Source organism: Natator depressus, chromosome 2 (assembly GCF_965152275.1).
Source record: "Natator depressus isolate rNatDep1 chromosome 2, rNatDep2.hap1, whole genome shotgun sequence".
NCBI lineage: Eukaryota > Metazoa > Chordata > Testudines > Cheloniidae > Natator > Natator depressus.
The window spans coordinates 45,587,427-45,604,013 of NC_134235.1; positions in this window are offsets into that span (position 1 = coordinate 45,587,427).

Sequence of the window (16,587 nt, forward strand, 5' to 3'; positions counted from 1 at the left end):
TTTGTTATACTTGTTATACTTAGAATGGGAACTATTTCAAATACTGTGATAAATTTAACCACGCTAAGTGGTAAATGTACCGTTTTAATGGCACCCATTATAACTGTTCACCACAAATTATAAATATCACTTTTGAAGATTTATGGAGTCCATACAAAAAAGTATATTATATATCTTGGTATTTTTTGTATTGATATTTTTGTGTTATGTAAAATGTAAACTTGCAAAAAGAGATTAAAAGTGGCAAAAGAGCATTACATTTTAAAACAAACAAAAAAGAAACAGTAGAGTAGCAGAAAAATATTCTTCACAATGGCTCAGCACTTACTGTACAATAGCACTATGGTCTGAAGTCTGTTAATATTATAGATTATTTTCATAGTTTGTAAGGCTGTGTAAAACATGCTGCATACCTGTTTTGTTAACCAGAGATGAAATCTTGGCCAAGTTGAAGCCAATGAGCGTTTTTATCCTGGGTGTCAAACTCCCATTGACTTCAAAGGAGCCAGGATTTTACTCCAGAAGTACAGTAAATTACACTTAGAGCCTGATCCAAAATCCACTGAAGTCAATGATAGCCTTCCCAACTTCTGCCTGTTGGGTGTGAGCAGAATTTGCCCCACTTTGGTAACAATAAATAAAAGGAAAACAAATGGGTGATAGGAAGCAGTAGCCAGTTGCTGCTGACTACAATTTTTTTTTTTTTTTAAGAATGACAACTCAGGGGCTTGAACCAAATAGCACTTCCACTTGTTAAAATATAAGACGGAAGGAAAGCAGTTTTTCCATTTGATTCAAGTTCTGTGGCAGTAGCTATGTATTTTATTTGATGAACTGAAACCAACAGTTCAATTCATATTTAAATGTATTTTAAAAAGAGAAAAAAAAAGTTTTGTAATGTAGTGGGAATTCCCCAGGCAGGAATGAGTAATGTCTGGTTACACAGGGAAAATTTAGAAGAATCTGCAGCTGATTGTGGAAAATCCTATCCTTCTTTGGTATTTTATTTGGCATCATACCAAGTAATTTGAAAGGCTTTGGGTTTCACATCACTGTAAATTTAAGATGTGAGGCATTAACTGCTGCTGGAAAACAAAGTGATAGTTTTGCATCCAAGAAGTTACGGAATGCTGCAAACCGAATTTTTAAAATATTTTGTTTCAAGACACCATTAATGCTGACACCTATTTTTGCAAAGTCTAAGCAGCAAAGATTGAGGATATTTTCTGGGTGGACTGTGATATTAAAGGACATTGTCAGTTTTGTGAGAGTCACCATTCAATATAATAGGTGAAATCCTGGACTCATCAAAATCAATGAGTTTTGCTGTTAGCATCAATGGAGCCAGGATTTCACATTATGCAGGAATGTGGCACACTGCTAAATTCTGACTGCAGTTATGCTCATGGAACCATTCAAATTCAGCAGAATTGCACAGTGTATATCAGGACAGAATTGGGCCCATAGGCTCTGTCCACTCGAGCATTGTTCCTCAAAATTTTCTAGCACTGCACTACTTGTGATAAAAATAGAGGGAGCACCAGCGTAGACAGTCCCATGTGTTAGCCACCATCCTGTATAATGCTGCTCAAAGAGGTCTAGACTGTCTGATGATGTCAGCAACTACCATCAACCTGTCTACACTGGTGCTCCCACCATTGCTATCACTGGCTGCACAGGTGACAGGGCAACAATGGAAAATTAGAAGAAAAATGCAAGTGCAGAGAAAGCAATAGTGTCTTGGGCAAGTTGAGCAGAAACAAACTTTGAGCAAGGACCTAATCTTGTGAGGAGATGAGTGTCCTCAAATATCATATTACAAGATAGGGCTCAAAGCATAAGGGGTGGATGGGGGGAAGTGTTGACAAATGTATTTGAGTGGAGTGGACAAGATAAGTTGCTAAGTTTGTATTTAAATATTGTACTTATAAATAGTGGTAAATACTGGTCTTATATTGAAAGATTATGGCATATTAAATAATACATTGTGTTTTTTTTCAATTATGTATCTGTATAATTTAAGGCACAAAAGGGGAAAAACCCTGAATTATACACACACCTGTATATTTTTGTATATACCAGTAATCTTAATTGCATATAGCTAATACAGGATATTACAGCATTTCGTAACAATCCTCCAATCAAACAAATCACTGCTATCCAAACATTTATGATGACTATGTTGTCTGTCTTTCCTAATAGTAATTGCAACAAGATCTGAAAGACTGGTATGCCACATCGCAACATCTGTTAATGTTCGGGCTTTTTAAAATCCTCCTTGTTTTGATCATCAGTTGAGAATTCCCTTGATATTCATGTGTTCTTTCCTCATTCATTATCTGTCTCAAACATCTCACACGTGAAAAACACTTAGCTTTTAAGGTCCCCAGATTTACTTAAATTCTCTTTGATTGTTTTTACTGTAAGAAGGATCATTGAGCTATGGTAGGTGCAAAACCACCTGCAGCAAAAAGTAAATACTAGATTTAGTGGTGATCAGTAACAACTGATTTTCTTACTAAGCTGACTAGAAATGATTCTGCTCTTTGGAATTTTAAAGGCTGAAGAACACCTGCAAAATTGGGTATTCCTGTCCAAAACTTTGCATGCAAGAATCCATACTTCTGTCGTTTTGTTCAACAGCAGCAGTGCAGCCTTTGTTTTCAAACTTGGGTCACGCTGTACGGGAATATAAATACCTTATGAGTGGATAGTAGGCATTAGACTTCCCAAGTCAATGGCTCTAATCAGAAGTGCAAAGTAACCAGCCTGGATTACAAAAGCTAGTGAGTGCTTGAGGTGATAGCTAGTCAAATTCCCATCCCTGGGGTAACTTGGTGCCTATGTGATATTGCTAATAAGACATTTTGCTTTCTTAGTTAAAACTTATTTGTGTTTCAAGGAACTGGAATTTCCTAATTTTAGGAAACTGCTTTCAGACATCAAAGTGAAGAGTTAAAGTTGCAGAAGGTCTTAAAGCTGCAAGCAAGCAACTTGTTAGATGTTTGATCTCATACAAACTTCCTCTGGAAATATTTCAATACTTAAAATAAAAGCTTAGCTTTCCCTACCCCTCATTTCAGTAGGATGTGACCGTCGCTTGATTATTTCTGATGTAAGGGAACATGCACATGCTCTTAGCCCAGCAGCATGAGACTTGGTCCCCAATCCTTGGATTATGTTGAATTATGCTGAGTGCAAAAACTGAGCAAGGACAAAAGTGGCTTTATGTCTACTCTCTGATCCTGGGCCTGGCCTCAAGCACAAGTTAGAGCAGCCCAGTTTTATAAATGTCCAACTAAAACTTCTGGCAAAACACAGACTATTAAACTTTGCGGTAGAGAAGATAAACCACATCCAGTAAATTAACCCTTTATACTAATAAATGTGCAGATCCTCTGTCTAGCACCCCTTCCTGCGAGCTTAGATCCTCTGTCTAGCATCACCTCCTGAGAGCTTAAACCATATGGTCCAACTACCTAGCCTCTGAGACTAGTGCTGACCCCTCAAACTCTCCAGTAGTTTAAACACAGCCTTTGGGTTTACAGTTTCCTCTTCAGGGGCATGATGTAAGTATAACACATAACACACACAAACTTTGCACAGGATTCTAGAACAGCACTGATCTTGAGAAATACCCAGCTCTAGACAAAAATAATAAAACCTTACATGCATTTATCTGCCTCAGTTTTCTCACCGCTTCAGAGCATTCTTTCGACTGGGATCAGAGTCCTCTAGGGGCATCCAGGACCCATCTCCTGCAGCTCATGGCTTGTCTTCTGAACTAGGTTAGCTGGTTTTTAACTTGGTTAGTCACACAGCTAAACTAGCCCTCTCCCCCTGGCTGTGAAAGCAAGGTCATCTCTTCCCTCTCTTGTCCAAAGCTTCCTGTTTCTCCTAAAGCCTTTCCAATGAGTCCTTTTTAAATACCTGCTTTGTTATTTCTGACTATGTCCTGCGTGAGAATTTTCTACTCCCTTCACTCTAACAGCCCCCTGCAGAGACACTTGGTCACATTCGTTTCCCAACTCAGTTACCCTCCTTAGCGTACCCATTGTTTGGTGGAGAGTGCAGTTGCCAATTTTAATCACTCTCTGTTGTCCCTAGTCTGATGGGTACATGCTACAGGTCTTGTCTGCAAATCATGGATTCCGCATTCACATAGAAGCATTAAAAATACAGTATTTCATAACTTCATAAACACCACCCAGAATTAATAAATTGGGCAGTTTCCCCACACCATCACAGAAACGAACTATTCTGAGAAGCACTTTCACCTATGCTGACTACCCGCCTCTTCTGTGATTGTTTACCTGGCAGTTGTTCATATTATAAATAATATATAGCACTGTTCCTATGCATGCCTTAAGCTTGTGAGGTCATGCAGGACAGCTATTATGTTCTCAGTATGTCATGAAGTCAATATTCAAAATGGAGTGCACACGTTATATCTCTCTCTACATGATCATTAATAAATATAATAACAACTAAGGTTTTCAGAAGTTTCCCATTACTGCAGTCACATAAGTAAGAATTCAGGTCAGTGTCACTCCTGACATCCTTCCCTATGAGCAATGTGAACTTCAAAGACCTGTTAGGTTTCCCATTTAATTAAAACTACTCATATGGTAGAAAGAGGGCACACAATATGGAAATGTGTAATGTCCTTTTCTGAGTACCCTGAAGTCGGAGACTGATTACACAAATGCTTTCAGTCCACTGGTGTCATCTGTATGCTTAGGCATCTACTGACACTTACATTTTGGCACTCTGACATACATATTTCTGCTGATAGCAAGGCTGTCACTTTCCTTTAATAATTCATGGTAGAAACTTTGCTGATCCATATTTTACTAATAAGCCCACAGAACTGACAACCTTGCTCCTCCTCTCCACAAAAATTTAGTAACTGCAAACTTAAGGACGTCACAGACAAGATTTTATTAATTTTACAGCACACAAGATTGGATGTTTTTCTATAAAATATGCTCTAGTTTCACCAGAAGGTGTGAGCTTGATGAAGTAATCACTTACTGAAATTCTGTGGCCTACGTTATGCAAGAGGTCAAAGCAGATGATCATAAAGGTCCCTTCTGACCTTAAAATCTATGAATCTACAAAGATATTATAAATAATTAAAACTAAACTATAATTATCAAAATAATGAGCAGAATCAGGCTCTCAGTACTTTGGTTTTGTCCTGACTCCTCCCACATTTCTTTGAACCACACCTTCTTTTGTGGAGTTTGCAGATGTTTTGGAAGTATTCTGAGTGGAATCATTTTTGTGCTGGACTTTGGTATGACAGTACAATAACTGAGAATTTTTAGCTTGTGTGTAGAATTTTGTGGCAGACTATATAGTAAACTGCTACAGTTTTGGCATATCACTCAGGAACTTCATGACTCAGTGATTAAAATCAAGTAGTAAAGGTGGTTGTATTTTGTCAAAATAATTTACTGCTAAATAAACTTTATATTAAATATGTAAACTCAAGTAATCTTTATCACGATTTACGACTTATGACTAACATAAGAATAAACAAATGTTAATCTTAAATGCAGCTAATCTAGCTCACCTAGATAAGACTATTTACAAGAGCATATGAGGCAACACCAAAGTATGTCAAGCACTCAGAACACAGCCCTCTTCTGTATTAAGCTGCTGATGCTTATAACACCAATTTTACTGGTAGATGGAAGACTGACCTGACTCTTATCTATTAAATCTGAAAATATGTTAAGTTTGACCATGACTGCAATTCTTTTGTGTTTGCTCTCCATGAACTTTTGAGCTTAACTAACACATATCAATGGAAAGAGAATGTTAAGTTTAAGTGTTCAAAAATTCATGGTAAGCAAATTTCAATTTGTATTTTCAGTTATAATCAAAATTCATGTCTGTTAGATAATAATCCAATCATAGAACATACTTTATATAGCTAATTAACACAGCATAAATTTCTTCAGGGTTTAAATATTTGCAATGAACTGTTTTGCTAGACTATCATATAGGCAAAAATGTTAATGAAATTGAAGAATTTCACAATCTGCCTGTTAAGGGAACAGAAAAAGATATGAAATTGAACCAGTTATTTGTCATGTTATGAACTATATGCTCAGTTCCAGAGCAGTTCTCTGTATCTTCTCCAACACATAGTCTAAAAGGTTTTCTTTAAAATTTTTTCAGTGGGTGTTTTTAGTCACACCCATTGTTTGCTACATTTTGTTCTCATGACTGTATCATATGATACAGATGCAGCTATTCTGTGCAATATAATTTTGGGGCTCTTTGCCCTTGCTGTACTTTTTTTTATTACAAAGAGGACCATGTGGCTTTTTGTTTGCTATTCAGTAACTTACCTGTATGGGGTGCAGTTGGGATTATACAGCAAGTGAAAGACAAGAGTTTGTATGTGCATATATTTCGTCTAGTTTTTATACCACTTCTGCTGGTGTAGGGAATTCCCAGGGAACAGCCTACGCATGTGTTTCAGATTTGTACAAACCTCAGATCAGATGAAGTAGCCAAACTGGTTTGGTGAAATGTACATATTGGCATACTCACCTGGATATTATCAAGCTACATCTGAATGATGCATTTTGATTTGCAAGACTGTTTAGCTTCATATATTGAATTTTCTAGAGGTAAGACTTCTTTTTCTGTTAAAAGTATGAAAGTTGTTTTTTTCTGTTAAATTGAAGGAAGAATATTTGGGAAATCATTATGCCCCACCCTAAATGTACACTATGATAAATGAAGGGGGGGTAGTTCCCTTTTATGGACACCCAGCCAGCCAGTAGCTATAAAATCCCTCTTAGTAGCTGTTCTCTAATTGTTCTACCTGAAAAGGGTTAAAAAGTCTCCTTGCTATGCATAGGTAAAAGGAAGGGAGTGGGCACCTGCCAAAAAAGCCAGTGGGAAGGCCACAACTTTTTAAAATTAAGAAAAGACTCCCTTTTGTCTGTCTGTCTGTCTGTTCTTCTCCCGGGGAGAGGCAGACAGGGCAGCAGCTATGCTGTAAGAAGCTTGGGCCAGGTATAAAAAAATATCATCAGTATCATACCTAGAAACTACTCATTTAAAACCCCAGATATATAAGTAAATCAGGAAATGTCTAGGAAGATGTGATTAGGTTTATCCCTTTTATTTCTTCTTGGCTTGTGGATTCCGCTGTGCTAACCCCAGGTGCTTTTGTTTTGCTTGTAACCTTTAAGCTGGACCTCAAGAAAGCTATTCTTGGTGCTTAATCCTTGTAGTTGCTCTTTTAAAATCTAGCAATAGCCTGAGTTCCCAGGTATATTTTCTTTTCTTTTCTTTTTTTTAATAAAATTGACCTTTTTTAAGAACAGAATTGGATTTTTGTCTTAAAAGGGTTGTGCACATGTTGTTTAATTAGCTGGTGGCAACAGCTAATTTCCTTTTTTCCCCTTTCCCAGCTCTTCCCTGGAGGGGTGGGGGTGAAAGGGCTTGAGGGTACCCTACAGGAAGGAATTCCCAAGTGTGCCTTCCTGGGCTCTCAAAGGGCTTTTGCACTTGGGTGGTGGCAGCATCGAGTGCAGGTTATGCCCAAGACCCTGGGCTTCAAACCCTGCCAGACCTGCCACAGGTCCTTTCCTCTCAGCAACAGACATTCACACTGCCTCTGCTGCTTAGAAGAAACCCATACTCCTTCTAGATGTAAGATCTACTTAGGATTTAAAAGAAGATCTAAAAATATGAGTTGAACTCCTACTTGTGGAGTGCACTCTGAGGCCCTTTGGTTCTGCTGACCACCTCTGCTTCGATGGTAAGCAACGACCTGGAGGCTCTGGGGTACTCTCCAGCCCCTACAAGAAGAAGAGACCCCATTCACTGGAATGAGAAAAGAAATAGGGAAAGTCATCTCTTTGATCTGGGTCTCAGGAGACCTCATGTCCTAATATGGGTACTGCTGAGGCTCCCATTCCTTTTGGTACCATAACCATGGTACCAACTAAGAAGACCATGTTGTGCATCGAGAAGCCAAGTAGAGCCATTTCCATTGCCCCAAGGGTCTTTATCAAAGTTTGGTCAACCGCAGCAGCTTATCTTTGCCAGACTGGCATTATCATCTTTCCCTACTTGGATGACTTGCTCCTGCAAGGCTGCTCACTTCTGAAGCACAGCCAGCAACCAACAAGGCCTTGTCTTTGTTTCATTCTCTGGGTCTCCACATCAATGTGGTTTCAGAGAAGCAGCCGTGTTAGTCTGTATTCGCAAAAAGAAAAGGAGTACTTGTTGCACCTTAGAGACCAACCAATTTATTTGAGCATAAGCTTTCGTGAGCTACAGCTCACTTCATCGGATGCATACTGTGGAAAGTATAGAAGATCTTATTATATACACACAAAAAGCATGAAAAAATACCTCCTCCCACCCCACTCTCCTGCTGGTAATAGCTTATCTAAAGTGATCACTCTCCTTACAATGTGTATGATAATCAAGGTGGGCCATTTCCAGCACAAATCCAGGTTTTCTCACCCCCCCCCCCCACACAAACTCACTCTTCTGCTGGTAGAGTGGTCACTTTGGATAAGCTATTACCAGCAGGAGAGTAAGTTTGTGTGTGGGGGGCGGGGGGGGGGGTTGAGAAAACCTGGATTTGTGCTGGAAATGGCCCACCTTGATTATCATACACATTGTAAGGAGAGTGATCACTTTAGATAAGCTATTACCAGCAGGAGAGTGGGGTGGGAGGAGGTATTTTTTCATGCTTTTTGTGTGTATATAATATCTTCTATACTTTCCACAGTATGCATCCGATGAAGTGAGCTGTAGCTCACGAAAGCTTATGCTCAAATAAATTGGTTAGTCTCTAAGGTGCCACAGGTACTCCTTTTCTTTTTACATCAATGTGGAGAAGTCTACCCTAAAATGCATACAATGTATAGACTTCATTGGTGCCACTCTGGTATTCCTCTTCTGCCACAGCACAGGGATAGATTCACCACAATGTCAAGCGCTGTTTCAACAACCAACAGAGTCCACAAGCCACTGCAAGGGCTTGCCTACAACCACATGGCATATGGGCCATATGGCAGCCTGTACGTTTGTGACTTCCCTAGCAAGACTTCACTCTTGGAAGTCTTCAAACATGGTTGAGAACAGTCTACAGTTCTCCACGCCTAACGGACGCAATCTATCCAAGCAGATAACCGTACCTCTGAGGAGCCTCGATTCTTTCTGAACTGGTGGAAGGACCCCCAAAGTACATGGGAATTCCATTTGTACAACCTCTTCCCACAAGGATTACAGATGCCTTTCAAATAGGTTGGGGTGCATGCTTCCAAAACTTCATAGCTCAGGGAAAATGGACCCTTCAGGAGACAATCTTTATATCAACATATCGGAGCTCAGAACAGCCAACTACACTTGTCCACACTTCCTATCACACATCAAGAACTGTAAGGATAAGGCCTTCGTCTGCAGCCAGATTAAACGAGCAACCAACCAGTAGCCATTATGAGAAGCAGGAAGTCACATCCTCACATTCCATCTAAATTACATTAAAACAATGTAATATCAGGCTGTTAAGAAGGAGACCCCATCCTAATGGCACCCACTATCACCGGATAAAGAAACAGATCTTAAGATGGTTAAAGAAAACTTAGTTTGATAGCATTCTGTCTGTCAAGAAATCACTTATCATAATGTGAAATCCTCATTTCTTCATTATTTTGTCATTATGGTCCCTATTTCCCAATTGTTTATCTGTATGGTCTCTGGTTCTTTAATTGTTTCTGTCTGTTACATAATTAATTTTGCTAGGTGTAAATTAATTAAGGTGGTGGGGTAGGATTGGTTAAAGAATTTTGTTACACTAGCGTAGGATTGGTTAGTAAAATTTTAGTATAATGATTGGTTAAGGTATAGTTAAAAAGGACTCAAATTTCACTATATAAACTGGGGTCCAAAAGGAAGTTCTTTGGGAAACAACTCCAGGACACAGCCCCAAAGATCAGAGCTGCCAGACCTCAACACTCTGCCAATGACACCGTGCAGAAACTGGAGTCCCCCAGATTGACCTGATCCTGACTGGCCATCAAGAAAAGTTTCTGTCTTATTGGGAGTGGTGAGCACTGTATGTGTAGCATGTGCATTCTGTGGTTGGTGATGTTAATAAGTAGTGGTTATGTAGTATATTACTGTGTAAAGCTCTTTCTCTGGGAAAAGACCCAGTAAACCTGCAAAAGATTAAGCCCTGAGTCCACAGGGAAAGGGTATTTTCCTGGATCCCACGGAGGAGTAGAGCCCGTAGCCCACGGAGGGGTAAAGTTAGGTGCTTTTCACCTGCAGCCCTAGGAACTGGGAAAGGGTGGGGGTGCCTAAATTAAGAGGGTTACGCCTTGACCCCTAAGAACTGGGTAAAGGTGGGTGCCCCGAGTGTGTGAGTAACAGAGAATTTTGTGCGGGTAACAGAATCACTCAATCAAAATAATTCTGGACAACAGAGCAACAATGTATTATATCAATCCACAAGGAGGAGCAAGATCCTGGTCCTTATATGCTGAAGACATGAAACTATGGAACTGGTGCATATCATACCACATATAGATCTCAGTGGTTTTATCTACTGGGATTACAGAACACAATGGCGGATTCCCCCAGCAGACATTTCAGCACTGACCATGAGTGAGAATTGAACAACAAAGTGTTGTAAGAGATATATCTTACCTGGGGCCATGCACAGGTAGATCTCTTTACAACTCCATCCAGTGCAAAGTGCAGATGATTCTGTTCAAGGGGAAAATATGGCCTCAGCTCCTTGGGAGCTGCCCTAATCATTACATGGCCTTAAGTCCTGGTATATGCTTATCCCCCAGTGCTTCTACTGCTCAAGTTTCTAATCAACTTGAGACAAGATGAGCTAATAGCTATTCTCATAGCACCATTGCAGCTAAAATAGGCGTGGTTCCCAGAGCTGATTTGCACGTCCCTGCAGCCTCCTCTCCACCTTCCTCTGATCCCTGACTCTGCTTACCCAGGTATCAGGATTGGTCATCCACCCCACTCTCGCAGTGTTTAATTTCAAGGCATGGCTACTCAAAGGCTCTGTGGTGTAGAACAGGTCTGTTCTCCAGAAGTTCAAAGGTGGCTACTCAATAGCAGAAAGACAACAAGTAGGAAAACTTACCTGCAGAAGTGGAAATGCTTCCCAGCTTGGGGCAACCATCAAGCTATGTTTCCTCTCAAATCCTCTTTGGGTCACATCCTCAATTATCTGCTGAATTCAAAGACCACCGGCTTATTGCTGAGCTCCATCAAAGTTCAACTAGCTGCCATCACAGATTTTCACCCTTCCACAGAGGGGTTCAGTCATTTCCCACCACACTATTGCAAGATTTACCAAAGGCTTATTCAAGCTCTTCCCTCCTATCAAGGAATGAACCCCACCATGGGACCTCACATTAGTTCACAGTGGTCTGAGGAATCCCCCATTTAAACTTATAAGGTGTTGTTCCCTCCTTCATTTGTCACTCAAAAATCATTCCTTGTAGCCATTATTTCAGTCAGAAGAGTAAGGGAGCTTGCACCATTGAGGGCGGACCCACCATACACCGTGTTCTACCAAGATAAGGTGACCTTGGCACAAAAAGTGGGAGTGTGCTTATAAAATCTGCAGATGCAACAAAGTTGGGATATATTACCAATGCAGAGGAGGACCGGAATATCATAGAAAAAGATCTGGTAAACCTTGAAAACTGAAGTAGTAGAAATGGGATGAAATTTAATAGTGCTATCATAAATATAAAGAGAAGGATAACCACCTTTCTGTATACAGTGCTATAAAATCCTTCCTGGCCAGAGGCAACATCCTGTTACCTGTAAAAGGTTAAGAAGCTCAGCTAACCTGGCTGGCACCTGATCCAAAGGACTAATAAGGGAACAAGATACTTTCAAATCTTGGGGGGTAAAGGCTTTTGTTTGTGCTCTTTGTTTATATTTTTGTTCTCTCTTGGGACTGAGAGAGGCCAGACTGAAATCCATCTTCTCCACCCATCCTAATCCAAGTCTCCAATATTGCAGCCAGTATAGGTAAGCCAGGCCAGGCGGATTAGTTTATCTTTTGTTTTATGTGAATTTTCCCTGTGTTAAGAGGGAGGTTTATTCCTGTTTTTTTGTAACTTTAAGGTTTTGCCCAGAGGGGGATCCTCTGTGTTTTGAATCTGAATACCTTGTAAAGTATTTTCATCCTGATTTTACAAAGGCGATTCTTTTACCTTTTCTGTAATTAAAATTCTTCTTTTAAGAACCTGATTGATTTTTCATTGTTCTTAAGATCCAAGGGTTTGGGTCTGTGTTCACCTGTACAAAGTAGTGAGGATTATTCTCAAGCCTCCCCAGGAAAGGGGGTGTGTAGGGCTTGGGGGGATATTTTGGGGAAAGACATCTCCAAGTGGTCTCTTTCCCTGTTCTTTGTTTAAAACGGTTGGTGGTGGCAGCATACTGTTCAAGGCCAAGGCAAAGTTTGTACCTTGGGGAAGTTTTTAACCTAAGCTGGTAAGAATAAGCTTAGGGGGTCTTTCATGAGGGTCCCCACATCTGTACCCTAGAGTTCAGAGTGGGGAAGTGCACAGTGCAAGGTCATTCACTTAGGGATTATCAAAAAGAATATTTGGTATAAGCTGGGGATGTATCAGTTGGAAGCAACAGAGGAGGAGAAAGACCTTGGTGTATCGACTGATCTCAGGATGACTATGAGCCGCCACTGTGATGTGGCTATGAAAAAGGCTAATGCAATCCTCGGATGAATCAGGCGAGGTATTTCCAGTAAAAATAGGGAATTGTTATTGCCATTATATAAGGCACTGGTGAGACCTCATCTGGAATACTGTATGCAGTTCTGGTCTCCCATGTTTAAGAAAGATAAATTCAAACTGAAACAGGTGCTGAGAAGGGCTACTAGGATGATCTGAGGAATAGAAAACCTACCTTTTGAGAGGAGACTCAGAGAGTTTGGCTTGTTTAGCTTAACCAGAAGAAGGCTCAGGGGAGATATGATTGCTCTCTGTAAATACATAAGAGGGATAAATACCAGGGAGGGAGAGTTATTTAAGTTAAGTGCCAATGTTGACATGGGAACAAATGGATATAAACTGGCCATCAACAAGTTTAGGCATGAAATTAGATGAAGATTTCTAACCATCAGAAGAGTGAAGTTCTGGAACAACCTTCCAAGAGGTGCAGTGGGGGCAAAAAACCTTACTTGTTTCAAGACTGAGCTTGATAAGTTTATGGAGAGGATGGTATGAGGAGACTGCCTACCATGGCATGTGGCCCATCTGTGACTGCTAGTAGCAAAAATCCCCAACGGCTGTAGATGGGGAACTAGATAGGGAGGGCTGAGAGTTACCACAGAGAATTATTTCCCAGGTGTCTGGCTGGTGGTTCTTGCTGACATAGTCAAGGTTCAGCCGGCTACCATATTTGGGTTCAGAAAGGAGTTTTCCTCCAGGTCAGATTGGCAGATAACCTGTTTTGGGGGATTTTTCACCTTCCTCTGTAATGTGCACCCTGGGTCACTTGCAGGTTTAAACTAGTGTAAATGGTGGAGTCTCTGTAACCTGAAGTCTTTAAATTATGATTTGAGGTCTTCAGTTACTCAGCCAGAGGTTATGGGTCTATTACAGGAGAGCGTGGGTAAGGTTCTGTGGTCTGTGATGTGCAGGAAGTCAGACTAGATGATCACGATGTTCCCTTCTGGCCTTAAAGTCTGAGACTCTACATCCACATCCTTTCCTCCTTCCTAAAATATCTTCTGAATTCCACATTAATCAGGAGAGTCACCTACCAGTATTTTACCCCATGCCTCCCTTTTCTAGAGAAGAAGTGTGAGGCAAACCCACAGCTAGACCAGGGCTGCTCACTCAGCTGCCATGACTCATCTCTCCAGCAGAGCCTGAGTGACTCAGTCCTCGGTCATGCTGCAGCAGCCTATCCCTGAGCAGGGCCTGCATCAGATTACCCTGAGGTACAGGTATTTCACTGACCCTTCAAGAGTTGCAAGTTAGTCTGAGCAACAGCACTGCTTGGCCAGAAATATTCCTTCTGCCTCACAGTGTCAGACTCCCTAGGCTTCCAGCCTGCCCTTGATCCATTTCCTGTGCCTGCCCCAGCCTTGGCCAAGATTGGTTCCAGCCCACTTCAGCCTTGTCTTTGCCCTATCCTGCTCCTGCTCCAGCCCTGTTCCTGACCCTCTCCAATTTTGCACCCAACTCTTGACCCCCGCACCCTTGGACTTATGCCAACCTGTCTTTTACCTGATTCTGAATTCAATCCTGATTTGGCTTGTCCATGGAGTCTAACCCTGGTTCTGAAACATAGCCTGGTTTCAGCACTGCCCCCACCTCGGCCCGCTCCAACCCTACCTCTGGCTTTGACCACTGATCCAACCACCAGGCCTGACCATCTAGAACACAGAGCCTGACAGCAAGCCTCCATGCACTGGATATTAAAAGAGCTCTTGATTTTTACCTCAACAGGAGTGTAGGCCCTTTTGAGTTTCCCTTAGACTCTTCATCTCTATTGCAGAACAAATGAAGGGACATCCAATCTCCACCCACAGACTGTCCAAATGGATTGCAGGTTGTGTCCTGCCATGCTTTGAAGCCTCAGGGCAGGGGTTCTTTCCCCTTCAAGAGTTATTGCTTATTCCACCAGGGCTCAATCTATCTCAGTAACACTTCTCAAAAATGTACCCATCTCAAACATCTGCAGGGTAGGCACCTGGTTTTGCTGCACATGTTTTACTGGCATGCCCGCTTCCAGGACTGATGTGGCCTTCGGAGATGCTATCCTACAATCTGTACAGAATCCGCCTCCTTGGCACCCTCCTCCATGGTAGAGGTACTGCTTGGGCATCTCCTGACATGGAGTGCCCATAGGGACGCTACTCAAAGAAGGACAGTAACTGGAGTTCTTCAAGGTGTGTATCCCTATGGGTCCTCCATTACTCACCTTCCTCCCCTCTGCCTCAGAGTCTCTTTCATGGGACTTTCGAGGTTGAGAAGGAATGGAGTGCTGGTGGGTCCGTCTCTGTCTATATACCTGATATGAAGGTTACGAGGGTGTCTAGGGTGCAGGTGCGGACCCACGTGCACTGCTGACAAAAATTTTTGATTAAGATTGCTCAGGTGAGTGCATATCCTGCTCAGGTAGAGCACCTATAGAGGGACACATCTTGAAGATCTCAAGTTACTATACAAGGTGAGTAACCTCTCCATGTTTGCCCCATGCATCCCCTGGCTTAAACCCTGGTTCTGTCTACTTCAGCAGTTGTATCGTGAGGAAACACACACACAAATCTGGTTTGTTTGGACAATGGCAGCTACAACAGTGGAATTTGGTGAAAATTGGAACCCTAAGAGGCTGCCTCATTAGCCTGTATGCCTAAAGTACTCCTTGGTACAGCTTCTTTTTTAATTAGCATGAGGTACATAGGAGCAAGACTATACTTGTCCCAAATCACTACATGGTTTTTAAAGACCTAAGATCTTTTAGGAATTACCTGAAGTCTTCATAATGTTTTGGTGAGTGTTTTTTTACATTTGAAACATTGTTAGCAGACATGAGTGAATATATATGTATTCAACTATTGCAACACAACGGCACCACAGAAAGCACTGAATAAACAGGCCAAAGTTGCCAGGCTCCTATCCAGCAGTGATGAAGTGAGAGGAGGAGAGGAGAAAAGGAGAAGGTAATGTGTTTAGCAGACTCTGAGTCACATAATATTCTCAGTACTACATCGTAACTTTGGGTTACATTGTTTTGCACTTTGATGATGCTAAGTTCTGATGATACATCATAATACAAATATCACAATAGAGTATCAGGGTAAGGTACCACGGCTAGTTGGTGGCTCTCTGAAACTCCAATAATTGTGTCTCATCAGTTGTGATAGTTCATAGCAAAGCCATCCTGCATTTTAATCATTTTGATATCTATGGACCAGATTGGCCCCCCAGTAGATCTGTGCACAGAGGTGTCCTCCATGCACGGATCTCTCCTCGTTTTGCACACAGGTGTCATACACCTGTGTGGTGCCAATTCTTTTCCAACCCCCCACAACAAGGACCCAATGGAGCCATCTCCACTGAACTAGTGTATGGGGCAGGGACTGGACAGGATAGGATGGAAAAAGGTGTGGAGGGGTTAGGGAGCAGGTGTTGGAAAGCCTGACTTGGAAAAGACAACACATATGTATGCTGCGTTACCTCCTTTTCCTCAATCTGCTGCCAGGGAACCTGTGAGGACACATGGCCTACCCAGAGATGGCCCAGTGGTCTGCTAGGTTTGGGGTCAGGCCCCACCCCCTTTTCTGCTTGGGACAATTTCTACATTCCCTCAATGGAAGACATTGGGGGAATGTCATCTCCCGCCCCCCACAGTGTTCAACCTGGGGTGGGTAATGTGACCCTGTATATTTTAAATCTCTAAAATGCCATTGCTTTTATAACACCACATCCGAGGAGGCTGATAACTTGATTTTAATTTAAGCCAGTATTAGCCTGGACAGAAAATTTCCCGTTAGGGATGCGCTAAAACATCTTTTCAGTCCAATCT